Source organism: Acinonyx jubatus, chromosome A1, assembly GCF_027475565.1.
Source record: "Acinonyx jubatus isolate Ajub_Pintada_27869175 chromosome A1, VMU_Ajub_asm_v1.0, whole genome shotgun sequence".
In the NCBI taxonomy this organism is placed as follows: domain Eukaryota; kingdom Metazoa; phylum Chordata; class Mammalia; order Carnivora; family Felidae; genus Acinonyx; species Acinonyx jubatus.
Window position 1 is genome coordinate 228425251 of NC_069380.1, and position 14299 is coordinate 228439549.

Below are 14299 nucleotides of genomic sequence, written 5' to 3' on the forward strand. Positions count from 1 at the left end.
GCTTTCGAAGTGAAGCTCACCGCAGCTGTAATCTATCATTTCTTGCTTCCAGAGCGTTGCCACTGAAATGGAGCTGATTCAGCGCCGTTGGAGGAAACTGTAGCAACATCACGTTGAAGAAGCTTCGTGGTTTTGTGGCTGATCTATGCTTATTTCTTTGAGGCTTTCTGAAATAAGTATTGTAGACAAAGCTCTTTATTCTGTTCTTTCAATGGCTGGAAAACTATTCAGCCCTAAAACGGTTCTTAATGCTTTGGTGAGAGGTCATTCCAGATAGAGCTGACCTTGAACGATGCGGGGGTCAGGAGTGCCAAAAACACTCCCCTACCCGCTGCAGTTGAAAATCCCCACGTAACTTTTGACCCCCCCCCCCAAACTTAACTGCTAATAGCCTACTGTTGACCGGAAGCTTCACCGATAACATTAATAGTCGATGAACACATGTTTTGTATGCTTTCCGTATTATAGACTGAGTCAGCTGGAGAAAAGAAAATGTTATGAAGCAAATCATAAGGAAGAAAAAATACATTTAGAGTCCTGTTCTGTAGCTATTGGAAAAAATCCACTTACAAGTGGATCTGGGCAGTTCAAACCCATATCGTTTAAGAGTCATCTGTAGTGCCTCGACTATTTTTGACACTAGGAAACATTATTTTTCTAGGCAAGGTAGCAAACTTATTTTCTTTCTGACTTGCCTTTTGCAGTAGGTGTTGAAATGCAGATGTAACAATATTGCCAATTATATCAAGATGATGAAGCAATGGAAAGGTTCTAGAAACAACCCTTGATCCATTAATAGAATTAATGGTCCCATTATGTCATCTAACAAGTTTTATTTTCCTCTGTGTGCTGAGAAGCATGAAATTATCATGTAAATAATGTCACATCTGTGCAAACAATTTGCAAGGTGCTCTCCAAATTCAAATTTAAGCTGTCATTTCTCTTTGTTAACTGTTTTACGCCCTGAAGTTTTTTTCCACCTCACAGGAGAACTGTATAGTGATTTTTCATTCAACCCTCATGCTTGCATGTCAGGAACCGTGTGTCTTAAAGGATCTGGAGAAAGTGCAGTTCGGAATTCACATTCCGTGAGCAAGAGGCTTGTGTGAATATCCTTTAGTATTCCTAGCTGGCTCCATAACCCTTTTAAAGGTCATTTAATTTCTCCTTTTGCATTTGCCAAGTTTGTTTTTATGTCTTCATGCTTGTGTGATGAGGGTCCCTGTAGTCTTTTAGCTTCTGGATTATTCTCTGTGGACTCCCCATTAGATAACTTTGCATGCCGAGGCTGGCAGTGATTGAAAGAAAGAAATCACTAGAATCATGGCCATCCTGGTTCCTCAAGCAGCCTCTTAATTCTGGTGCTTACCTCCAAATCTTACATGCTGGAGGTTAAAACTTAACGGGATTCCATAATCTGGCTGTTGTTGAAAGCCTAAATGTCCGTCAACTGAGGAATGGATAAAGAAGATGCGGCTTATATATACAATGGAATACCACTTGGCAATGAGAAAGAATGAAATCGTGCCATTTGGAGCAACGTGGATGGAACTGGAGGGTATTGTGCTAAGTGAAATAAGTTAGTCAGAGAAGGACAGATATCATATGTTTTCACTCATGTGTGGAACTTGAGAAACTTAACAGAAGATCATGGGGGAAGGGAAGGGGAAAAATAGTTACAAACAGAAAGGGAGGAAGGCAAATCATAAGAGACTCTTAAATACAGAGAACAAACTGAGGGTGGATGGTGGGGGTGGGGGAGAGGGGAAAGTGGGTGATGGGCATCGAGGGGGGCACTCGTTGGGATGAGCACTGGGCGTTGTATGAAAGTGATGAACCATGGGGATCTACCCCAAAAGCCAAGAGCACACTTTACGCACTGTATGTTAGCCAATTTGACAATAAATTACATTTAAAAAAACTTAATGGAGGGGCGCCTGGGTGGCACAGTCGGTTAAGCGTCCGACTTCGGCTCAGGTCACGATCTCACAGTTTGTGAGTTCGAGCCGCGTCGGGCTCAGTCCTGACAGCTCAGAGCCTGGAGCCTGCTTTGGCTGCTGTGTCGCCCTCTCTCTCTCTGTGCCTCCCCCACTCACTCTCTCTCTCTCTCTCTCTCTCTCTGTCTCTCTGCCTCTCAAAAATAAAGACACGTAATAAAAAAAAATTTAGGAAAAAACTTAATGGGATTCATTTTCAGAGAAATGAAGTTTCTGGACGTTGTGTATTTTGGTGTGGGCATTTGCCATTGTAGACACTTCACACACACACACACACACACACACGCACACACACGCATGCACACACACACACACACCGTCACTGGGAACTTGTGTTAATTGGTGATGCAAACCCAAACTATCCCACAGAGAACTGAGTACATTCCTAAGCACACATTTTACATCATTTCATTAAATTCAGGCCTACCCACTCAGCGCTGTAGTTCTGTTAGCCCGACGGTTATTTCTAAGGTACCTTTTGTTCCGCATTCAGATTGTCTTCAGTAAGTGTGCTATTTAGGTTTTGCAAAGCAGAACCATCGGTCTTGCTACGATGCTGTTCCATTGGGCACTGTGTGCAGCACCAAACTGATTGCAAATCCAGTTTTAACATCTCAAGGACGTGAGGGCTGGGAAATATTTTCTCCTGCCACTTGGGTTTGGGCAGAACAAGATAATTTCTTGCCCTCTGCTCCATGCTGCATTATTAAAGAGACTGTTGTTAGCAGAGGCTTTGTAAGAGTGTGAATGGTGTGTGCGTGCGTGTGGATGGTGTGCGTGTGGGTGCGTGTGGGGGGGGAGGGGTGGAAGGAGACACCAGGCTCAGATACGAAGGCTGACGACCGTATGAAGTTGCTGCGATTTACAGCGTCCTGTCTCAACAGCTATGTCTGATGAGGATGCGGCTGGGATTCTGCTTCTGTAAATGTTGGATATTTGGATATTTGCTTCCTCTCCTTTAGCATGACTTCAAACTCCTAGAAACGATCCTACTGCTTACTGGCCGTTCAAGGGCAGCGGTCTCCAGGTGACCGTGGCGGCCAGTTTGGTAAAATGGCCTGTGTTAAACATACATCTTACATCGTGGGTAACGAGACCTGCCCAGGTAACTGACTGCGTACCTTTCACTCAGGCTCACCTGAACGGAGAGCTGGTCAGGGCTGCTCCGTGACGGTGAGCGGGCGGTGGCTTCTCACTCGGGGCTTTTTGTCGCCCCTCTGGGCGCCTCTGGGTGGAACCCTGCAGCCCAGGGCACGTTCACGGAGGCCTCGCGGTGGAATGTTACCGTGGCTTACAGTAAAAGCGGGCTCCTTGGAATTGCCGGGGTTGATGATCCATCCCGGAGTGACCTGGTGTTGACACAGCCATCCAAGCATGGAGTGATCTCAAAGACCACCGGAACGGATGGCGTTTGTCCTTGTGACAGATCGTCGGGAAAATGAAAGACTCTGGTGTAGCGTCATTTTCCGTCACCTTTGGATCACTTGCAAATCTGCCCCAGGCAGGCGTCTCGGGAGCTGTCTGAAAAATTGCAGTTTGCACACTTAACAGCATGCGACCGTCCTGCGGAGCCCTGGTCCTCAGGGACGGGCAGTTGTAGAGTGTGGCTCTCCTGGTCCTCCCCGGGGGCAGAAGGACTTCGGGGAGACGAACTCTCAGAGAAATGCCTCACCTGTGTCAAAGTCACAAAGAGAAATGAATGCCTGTTTCCTCTTCCTTAATCTCTCCGTACTCATTCAGTCATTACTGCAGGAACGACAGTGAGTTATAGGGACACAAAAACACTGTTTTTCCGGGAACCAACGAGAGAATTTTCTTAAAATGTAAGATCATCTATTCTCTAATATAGCCTCTGGAAATGGAACAGCGTGTGCATTTAGGTGTATGGTTTGTTTATCGTTATTTTATCCCAGCAGGTGTGGACTGAGGATCCACCCTGTACCAGGTTCTATTCTAGCTACTGAGATCAGAGCCTTGAACACAGGAGAGTGTGAGGTCCTAGCTTCACTCTGCTGACATTCTAGAAGGGAGAGAGATGGTAAAAAAGCAAAATATGAACAATAGAATCACCCTCAGCATAGACACCAGGAGGAAAAGGAAAGGAGGAGTAGCTGAGAGTGAGGGGGGCCCTCCTGTGGACGGGGCCAGGGACAGGCTCCCTAGCACGGAGAGACGTGAGCCCTTCTGAGCGTCCCGAGGGAGAAGCGTGGCAGGTGCTTAGCGAGGAGCACCGGGGCCTGCGGAGGCACGTGCTCGGCTCCCGAGCTCGTTATTCTTTTCAAATCCCAACCTGTAGTGAGTAGATCTCCTCCTCTTTGTCAGCTCCCAGGCAGCCTTTGGAGAAAATGCCCCTGAAGTTTCAAATCTTGACTTCAGTGTTCCTTGTGCTGCTTGTACCCAAGGTCGGAAAGGTCTCGGGCGAAATTTTGTCTTAGTTTCTTTTGACATTAAAGAAGGCAGTAAAAATCACATCTTGGCCAATGATCCTGGTCTGTGACCCCACGTGTGACTTGCACTGGCTGGGTGGGGAAAAGCCCTGGACCCTCCAGGGTCACTCTTCTTCCATTAAATGGGGGAGTTGTTTGAGAGGGATTTTTAGGTCCCCATGAATTAGGTGCGTCTCCCACGTGAGCCCCTGTGCGTCTCCCCATGTGGCCACTGTGGGTCTCTCCACGTGAGCCTGGGCGCCCCTCCCCACGTCAGTCGGTGTGTGCTTCTCCATGCGAACCGTGTGCAGTTTCCACGTGCGCCTATGCTCTCTTTTTGCCATCTTGTGTGCACTCCCCACGTAAGCTTCTGTACATTCTCTTGCAACCTCATGTGCACTGCTCACTGTGTCTGTGGATGCTTACAGGTCCTCTCTCCGGTTAAGCCCCGGTGTACTCCCCTCTTACCGGATTATGGCCTTTTCCTCCTGCAGGCCTGTGCGTACTCTTACCTTGCAAATCTTGAAGGCCTGTAACTGTGATTGCTGGGGTCCCAAGGCCTGCGGGAGCCCAAGAGGTGCACTGCCTTTAATGGTTCTTTTCTAGGACTTCCATCCAAGTAAGATAGCCTCGGGCCTGGAGACCAGGGGTGGACCATGGGGATCATCCATGGACAGTGCATTCCCGGGCCCACAGTGGGCCTTCTCGCTGGTTCCTCTTGGAACCTGCACAGCCCCACAAGGCTATGTAAGCACGGAACTACAGGAGAGGGAGCCCACTCTGGAAGGAGAGGGTCCCGCGATCCGTCCCATCCCCTGACTTGGCCCACGGTGGGCGTTCACTAAATTCTGCTGCTGAGAATGACCCTGAGTTTGCTGCGTCACACATAGCTCTGAAGTGTTCTTCACTGGACGATGGTATCTGGCCAAGAGTTAGAGGTGGTTGAGGGTTAGTTACGCCCCCCAAACTTTCCTACTGATTTGTAGTGAAAGCAAGTCTCAGGCTAGATTCACCACCTACAGAAAGCAGCCAGGAACAGGTCATATGACGTACGGTATGAGCCTGATAAAGTCTCTGTCTCTATCCTTCCAGGTGACTCTTGCCCATCTTGCTGGAAGGCTCAATGACACGTGTGTGAAAGTTCTCCTGCGACAGAGCACTGCCGTCCTACCAGGCTTCCGGCACCCAGAGCCCTCTGACTCGGCTGCTCCAAGTAGGACCTTTTAGGGTTAAGCCTTGGTGCTGTCTCTACGGGCGGGGGCTCAGGCCACGAATACATTCTTCCAACTCAAAGGCATTTTGCAGACGTGAGAGATGATTAGGAGTCTCTCTCCCTTTACAGACGCACAGGTGTTAACATTGTAGTGACTCAAAAGAAGTCCCATTTTCTGACAACCTTCTTTTCAAAAACATAGGTAAGCTGAGTTGCAAGAATATGCTTTCCTCTCACTCACTCACCCTCCCTGGAGACTCTCTAGTTGCTTTCCTTAATGACTGAAACGTGTTATGATTGAAAATGTCACTCATCCTAACCTGAGTGAGAGGCGGGTTCTCTTTTTGGACCATATCTGGTGGGTCGCTGTGGGAAGGATGATTGAGAAGAATATAGATGAGAAAGTGTGTCCACGGAAGTGGGGGGGGGGGGCTTGCAGTAGAATCAGCATGCTTCCTGGAAGTGGAGGCAGGTTTGGGCGGGAGGCCCTGGGCTTAACGTGTTACCTTTCCCCTGTGGCGCTCACCCCTGCAGGACAGTGGGTGTATAGAGCTTGAAAAGTGGAAAAGGAGGCGCAGCCTATGTTAAAGAGAAAATGACCCCTGAGTAGAGACAGCAGTAATGATCTATCTGAGAATTCCCGGGGGGGGGGGGCATGCTCACCACCAGGCCTCAGTTCTGCTGAGAGCCAGAGCCAGAGTCAGAGTCAGAGAGTCAGAGGGAGAGAGAGAGAGAATCCCAAGCAGGTTCCACACTCAGTGTGGAGCCTGGTGCGGGGCTCAATCCCATGACCCTGGGATCGTGACCTGAGCCACAACCAAGAGTCAGACGCTCAGCGGACGGAGCCACCTGGGTGCCCCAGGTTACTCTTCTTCTTAAGCAGTGACTTTCATCTCTTCCCCGGACATGGCTTCTGTTGGGGGGCCCTGCCCAGATCCCCAGGCTGCCATGGCATGCAGTGGGCGAGAGCCACTGAGCTAGTGGGAAGCTCAGTGAGATCTCACTGAGCGAGAGCCAGCACCTAGTGGGAAGCTGGGCAGCCTGTGGAAGCTGGAAGAGGCTAAACCAGAAGGAAGGCAGCCTTGCCATCCCCTTGGTTTTAGCCCAGAGTGGTGCATCTTGGACAGAACCACAAGAAAATGAATTTTGTTGTCTGGAGCCACTGTGCTTGTGGCAATTTGTTAGAGCAGCAATAGGAATGAGAAGAGACAACAGTATAAGAATTGAGGACACGTATGGGGCAGTGGTGATTTGCCCAGGCTTAGGGTGGAGGGAGAAGAGCCTGGTCTGTGGATCCCAAGGCCAAGAAGCCTGCGTCTGCCTTGAGGTGGTGCCCCTGGGGAGCTGGCCGGGCCCTGCAGGGGAGTGGCTGCAGGGTGGGATCTGGGCACTGGGACTCTGGGCTACCCTGGCTCGCAAGTCAGAGACCCGAGATCAGAAGGGGGTCTCAGCCATGTCTTGTACTTGAAAAGTCCTGCACTAGACCCAGGGCCCTCTTCTCTAATCCCAGTTTGCAGTAGCCCCTCCATCTAGTGCCACAAGACAGAAATCTAGAAAGTACTCTCCCTGCAGCCCCTCTTCATGGATGGATCCACATGCCTAGTCCATCCAAATATATTAATTCCGTCTGGCTCTGACCTTCCTCTTTGATTTCATCTGCTGTTGTCCTCACGGCCACTTCTGTTTGTCGCAAAGACCAAATTGATGTTCACATTAGGGTTTGTATTTTCCTTGTTCTGGGGTCTTCTTTCTCTTGGCTTGCTCCTGTTTGTTTCTTGGGTTTGCACTCACATGTCACTCTCTAGGGAGACCTTCCCTGACCCAGAGCCCTTGCAAAGTGTTGTTCTCTATCACATCTCCTGGTTTTTATTAAAGTCAGAGTTGGTTAAGGTCAAGTCAGAGTTGTTACCTGAAATCATCTTGTTTGTTGAGTTTTGTGCACATTGTCATTCTTTCTTGAGAATGGGCAGGATCGTAACCGCCTTGTTCACTGCTGGGTCCTGCATGACCAGAATGGCATCAGGCACATAGTAGGTGCTTTATATCCTAAGCATTTCCAGAGTCTTTGTAATATTCCATCTCTAGCTCCATCACCAACGCTCTCACTTGGGTTGACAGTGGGAAAAGCTTCATAAAATAACGAACCTTGAATTATGTTCTGTCTTGAATCTGCCAGAGTACTTATTTTTCAAGCTGGCTTGTAAGGAGAAAGTTAAGTCCTGGAGAGTCTGGGGCTTTCCAAATACGGGGAGAACCCACAAACGTGGGGCAATTATTGAAAGTTGAGGAATTGATTCGTAAATTAAATACACGAATTCCATATCCTACGACAAACACGTTCGATGGATTTAATGAACAATGTACTATTTCACCTGCTTTGAGCTCTTCACGTGCTTTCACACTGAAGACTGCATTCCTGGGAAGTTGAATAAGACATATGTATTTTGGGAGTGAGTTATTTTGGGAAGCTTCTTACGTCCTCTTAGTAAATATCACAAGGGACCGATTCAACATGGGTTTAGATTTGGGTGAAATATCTCCCCTCCACCTTCACACGGTTCCTTCTTCGCTACGCCCCAATGGTGGGGATTGCAAATATTTCCTATCAACTGCGACTACTGCCTACGATTCTTACTACTATTGCTCTTAGGACTACTACAACGGTTACGATCCCTACACTTGGAGTTGCAACGACTACCACTTGTGCAATTCCTCCGCCTCCTCTCTACTGCTGGCGATGATTCACAGAGCTCTTCCCTAGTTCGTGAGCTTCTTCCCTTCCAAGGTCCACCTTCATTTCTTTTGTGGGTAGAGTATCTTTCCTTACTCGTGCGCGCCTTAAACGTTTAGTTCTAGAATAATTCTGGATGCACAGAAATTTGGTGAAAAATATGCAGGGAGGCCCCATGCACCTCCACTCAGTTTCCCCTAATGGCAGCCTCCCACATAACTTTAGTCCAATATCAAAATGAGGAAGTCAACATTGGGGGTTTCTTTGAATGTTGATAAAGGCCAACTCAATCTCCCTCCCTCCCTTCCCCATATATACATACATACATACACACATACATGGGAGGGACATATATCTGTATCTATATCACTAATGGAAAATAATAGGTCAATGTGTTAGAAGTCTAAAGTCTTTGGGCTCGACTGTAATTTCTTTGTTCTTTGTTTAGGGTTTTTTTTGGGTTGTTTCTAGGTGTTATTTATAATATCGGATGTTGTAGAAGCTCATGCCATTTTCTAACATAAAGCCTTGAAATGGTACATTGTAGTGAGACAAACTTTTCAATATGGCAATATTTTATTACTATGAGGAGACCGAAGTAAAATACAGTTTTGTCTAACTTCAGGCGTATTGCTGTTTGCTGGGAAGGGCTCCTCTCTTTCTCTCTCAGTAGGGAACCAGCACCACAGCCTGTGGTGTGGGGCTCAGGTGAGGAATTTCTAGGTAGCAGCAATGTTATTTATACGCTGGAGGCACTTAGGTGGAATTTCCTGTGGGGCGTTCCCCTGGAAGTCAGCAAAGTTAGGTTTATCTGCATCCGTGCAGAATGACCGTGGACAAAGGGCCTCACAAGACCCCTTTCAAGCTTCATGAATTTCTACTGCAGCTTTCCTGGCATAAGGCTAGGCCCGAAATACTGGTTTGGCCATTCTGCCCGCTCCAGCAATCTGGTTAGAGCTTCCAATAGGGAGCACTGTCCTTTCTTCATTCTTCATATATTTTCTCCCCCACAATCATGTTACTTCACTTTGGAGACCAGGTGTGGGGAACAGGAGGCATGCAACCTTCACATAAAGTTTATCATTCAGGAGCAAGAGATCCAGTGAGCACAAATTGGAAGGGTGCTGAAAAGGGCCCTCCTAACACAGGGCTCATGCGGTCGACCTGAGGATTAGAAAGAGTTGAGCTAGTTAATTTGCTACTCGCTTGTTCTTACCCAGGGCTGCCCTTCACAGCAAAAATGCCAATGCTCCAGTCCCGCCAAGACTGATTACATCCTAATCTGCAGGAGGTGAGGCATAGGCGTCAGCCTTCAAAAAAAAGTTCAGGTACATAGTCAAGGTTGACAAACACTGACCGAAGTCCTGAAAACAATATATCCTGGATGAAATAAACTGTGTTCCGTTTGAATTCTTTTATTGAGGATTGGACTGTGTAAATTGTGTGATGTCCAGCGTGAAGGAGAGATCAGGAATGGAGAAGACGCGTCTGTTCCCTGGGATGTGGGTCAAGGGGAGCAACAGGGCTCATTCTGGCAGGCAGTGCCGGACAAGTAGCAAAGTCGGTGTAGAGGGCAAGGCTCACAGTCAGGCGGAGTTGCAGCTCCGGGCAGCCTGTGCCTTCCAGGGGAGGCCCTCCGTCAGCGGACGGAGGTTTAGGAGTAGGACTCCTTTGGTCAGGAGGCTTGACGTAGTCTCCAGGTAAGCTGGATTCAGGAAGTGGGGTGTCATGGTAAGGATGAAAGGCACACAATGTGGGTGACCTCCCACTTTCCCCACTTTCCGTGCAACATGGCACTTCCCCCTCTAAGCTTGGATGGAATTGCAGATCTCTTCAGTCTCTTGGAGGCCACTCTCAAGTGACCGGGAAGGAGGGGAAAATAGGATTGGGAATTAGCAGCCCCCAGATCTTGGGCTTCATCTCGTGGGAGGCAAGACTGCATTCTGGATGCCCAGTAAGACTGAGGCTCCTTCTTGGAAGTTTCCGCCATGGCTGCCCCAGTGGGGTGGACTTGGTTTGTGGGAACGGCCCACTGGGGGAGATCCTGCTCAGAGAAGTCAAAGAAGGGCGTGGGGGTGGTGCTCACAGCCCCCCACCCCCAACACTTCCTTGGAAACCCCACGCTACTGTGAGTGGTGGCATTCATGCTCCGTAATTGGCTTTAATAATTTAAACCATAATCTTACCATTCGTCTCTTCGGTCTTCTTTCTAATCAAGTTTCACACTATCATGAATTAAAAAAAAAAAGATCGTAAAACCCCATAACACAGAAGCGAGAATACGGACACTGGGCCCGTTTAAAGTGGCCTCTACGAGACTTGACACCACTCAAGTGAGCGGGTCTCCTGTAATCACAATTCTCTACGCTCCCCAGCCCTGCTAGAAGCCACTCATTAATAATGGATAGAAAATATAAAGGTTGGTTTTCCTGCCTTACATTCATCACAGAGATGTATAGTAAACGCAGCGAGATTGCATTGCTAAACTTGAACTCATCTTAAATCAAAGTGACCTTTAAATTATCCTTCAAACTAACCACCGCCCACCCCCCCCCCGCCCCCAGTCTTCATCCCCAAACAACTATTGGTACATAGACCAACTTTTGTTAATGACATATTAAATTAGATTAACTTTGCTTGAGCTCAGGCTGAAATGTTAGACAATAGCTTTTATTGCACACTGTAGGTGAAATCTTGTGTAATGCATTATATTAATATGCTGTTTGATGCTCCAGCTGAGATAAGGAAACGGAATTATGTTGGAGGATGGAAATCACAGTGCAATCTCACACTGGACCAAGTCATCAAAACTAAAGGCTAAATTCCTACATTACACAACCAAAGAAGTGCCGTAGACAGAAGCCATGATCCTTACCTTTCCTGGGAATATCTCCTGTAGTTTGTTTGGTCTTCAGAGACAGTGATCTTCTCTAGTGTTGCTCTTCCTCAGTGGCCTTTCGGACCTCCTCACATTTTCTGGGTCCCTATGTTTTGGCCGTTGAGTTTTGCTGTGTTTCTGGTCTTTGAGCTGGAAGAGCAGGTACAGAATCACGGGAAAGCCCTGATCCATCACTTGAACCCAAACAAGAATCTGGGCTAATTTAGGATCATGGGACCACTACATAACGGGCAACTGCAGTGCCTTATGATATGGAGACCATGGAAGCTTTCTTCCCCCTTGTTCTTCCAGCCAGGTCCCCCCAGGTCTCCTCCTCTGGCGCTCAGTAACTTGGAAGAATAATGTCTGATACAATACATGCCCCTGTGTGCAACTACAAGAATCCTAAGAAATGCTCTCAGAGATGCTGGAGGTCACTGTTGATCCTCTGGAAGAGTGACCAGGTAAAGGGAACTCCAGACGGTCTCGTATACACAAAACAAGCCTCCGAAAATGTTAGCTAATGGTTGCTGTCACCCCTGAGAAGTTGTTATAGAGCTGTGTGTTCAGACCTTAGAAGACAAGACCCTCATATTTGCAGAATTGAATAGATGAATGGAGAATGATCCACATATTCTATATGTTTTATATGTTTGTTATGGGTTGAATTGTGTCATGATTGTCAGTAAATTGAAAAATACAAATGTTTAAGTTCTAATGTTCAGCATCTTCGAATGTGACTTAATTTGGAAGTCAGGTCATTGCAAATGTAATTGGTTACACTAAGAAGAGGTCATTAGGTGGGCCCAACATGACTGGTGTTCTTATAAAAAAGGAAATTTGGCATACAGAGAGAATGCCATGTGAACTTGAAGGCAGCCAGCTGAATGGCCATATGAACTTGAAGATGAGCTAAGCAGAGAGGCCTGGAACAGATTCTCCTTCACAGCCCTCAAAAGGAGGCAAACCTGCCGACACATTGGTCTTGGCCTTTCCAGCTTCCAGATCTGTGAGACAATAAATTTCTGTTGTGTAAGCCACCAAGACTGTGATACTTTGTTATAGCAGCCCTGGAAAACAAATAAAATATTATATGGAGAGGGAAAAAGGAAGGAAAAAATAAGAAAAAATGAAATAAGAAAGTAAACATTTATAGGACATACCAGTCTCATGTCATCTGAGAAAGTATCTACTGCAAGGCAAACATTTAATTCTAATTTTACAGGAAAAAAACAAAAAAAGGCTTAGACTTTACATGAAGTGCCCAAGTTTGCATCATTTGGAAATTGTAGAACCAAAGTCCAAACTATTTGCCATATAACACATCCTATATGAGGAATAAACACTTTCTAGTTAACGTCAAAAAAGACCAGGAAACTTGTCCCACAAGAGGAAGGTTTCAATCAGTTCAAGTTATGGATCTTTGGATTCTAAGAAATAGAAACCCTGGTTCAACAGAAAGAATGGTATTGGGCTTCTCCTTGCTTTAGTGACAGTGTCAGGAAAAATCTCATGAAACCCAAGGAAGGAAATATCCTTGGGGTCAGCTGAACCTGGAGGGGTAACTGAAGACTCAGAAATGAAGGTCCAGCCATCACCCACCATCTCTCATGGCTGCATATTTTCTCTCTTCTCAGATTCTGTCCATCATGGCTTCGCTGGTGGCTAGAGTCCAGTGTTGTCCCTAAGATCCCTGCCTCTTCATGTTCATGCTCTTGTGTAATCCCCTCTCCTTGTGCGAGATAATAAATGTGGGCAGTTTTAAGCCACTGAATTTGTGGTGATTTATTATGCCAAAATCTCTGTTTTCAACATCTTTTATTTTCTTGTCTTGAACTTGGTTCTATATAGCTGCTTTGGTACTAATGGCTCAGCTGTTAGCTGGAACACCTACCGGAGGTTCTAACTTCACTCTGTCACAGTCCCTTTTTTCCCTTTTAAATAGACTTTAATTCTTAGAGCAGTTTTAGGTTTATAGAAAAATTGAGCAGAAAATAATGAGTTCCCATATGCCCCTTCCCCCCCCGACATGCCCAGCCTCCCCTACCATCAACATCCCACACCAGAGTGATACATTTGTTACAACTGATAACCCACATGACACATCACTATCACTCAAACATCATGGTTTACATGACATCATACATTCTGTGGGTTTTGACAAATGTATAATGAATGACCTGTATTTACCATAATAGTGTCATACAGAGTATTTTCACTGCTCTAAAAATCATCTGTGCTTCTTTTATGCATCTTTGTCTCCCACCCTAACCCCCAGAAAACACTGATCTTTTTACAGTCTCCATAGTTGTGCTTTTTCCAGGATGTCACAGAGTTGGAATCATACAGTAGGTAACCTTTCGGCCTGGCTTCTTGCACTTAGTAGTGTGCATTTAAGGCTCCCTCATGTCTCTCCATGGCTTGATAGCTCATTTATTTTCAGTGCTGAATAATATTCTATTGTTTGGATATACCATAGTTTATTTATCAGTTCACTCACTGAAGGCTTCTTGGTTGCTGTTGCTTTCAAGTTTTGGCAATGATGAATAAAGATGCCATAAACATCTGTGTGCGCATAAGTGTGGACATAAGTTTTCAGCTCATTTGGGTAAATACCAAGGAGTGTAGGTGCTAGATTGTACGGTAAAAGTATGTTTAGCTCTGTAAGAAACTGTCAAACATCTTCCAAAGTTGCTGTACCATTTTGCATTTCCGCCAGCAGTGAATGAGAGTTCGTGTTCCTCCACATCCTCACCAGCATTGGGTGGTGTCATCAGCATTCTGGATTTGGGCCATTCTAATAGGTGTGTAGTCACATCTCATTATTGTTTTAATTTTCAGTTTCATAAGGACATGCGATGTGGATCATCTTTTCATATGCGTGTTTGTAATCTGTATATCTTTGGTGAGGTGTCCAGGTTTTTGCCCATTTTTGAATCTGATTGTTCACTTTCTTATTGTTGAGTTTTCAGAGTTCTTTGTATATTTTGAATAAGAGTTATTTATCAGGTTGTCTTTTGCAAATATTTTCTTTCAGTCTTGGGCTTTTCTTCT

General features: G+C 46.3%; 1 protein-coding gene across 3 annotated transcripts in view; it reads left to right on the forward strand.

The window, feature by feature from the left end:
• The window catches only part of ATPSCKMT (ATP synthase c subunit lysine N-methyltransferase), a 339506-nt gene that overhangs the window by 243392 nt on the left and 81815 nt on the right, over nt 1–14299 (forward strand). Inside the window, exon 8 of one of the 3 annotated variants that reach the window (XR_008290036.1) lies at nt 5516–5636. The gene's annotated coding sequence lies outside the window, so the exon portion shown is untranslated. Of the gene's footprint in view, nt 1–52; nt 1660–5515; nt 5637–14299 lie in introns of those variants that run through there. The other 2 variants (XR_008290039.1, XR_008290035.1) reach the window with 2 other exon arrangements.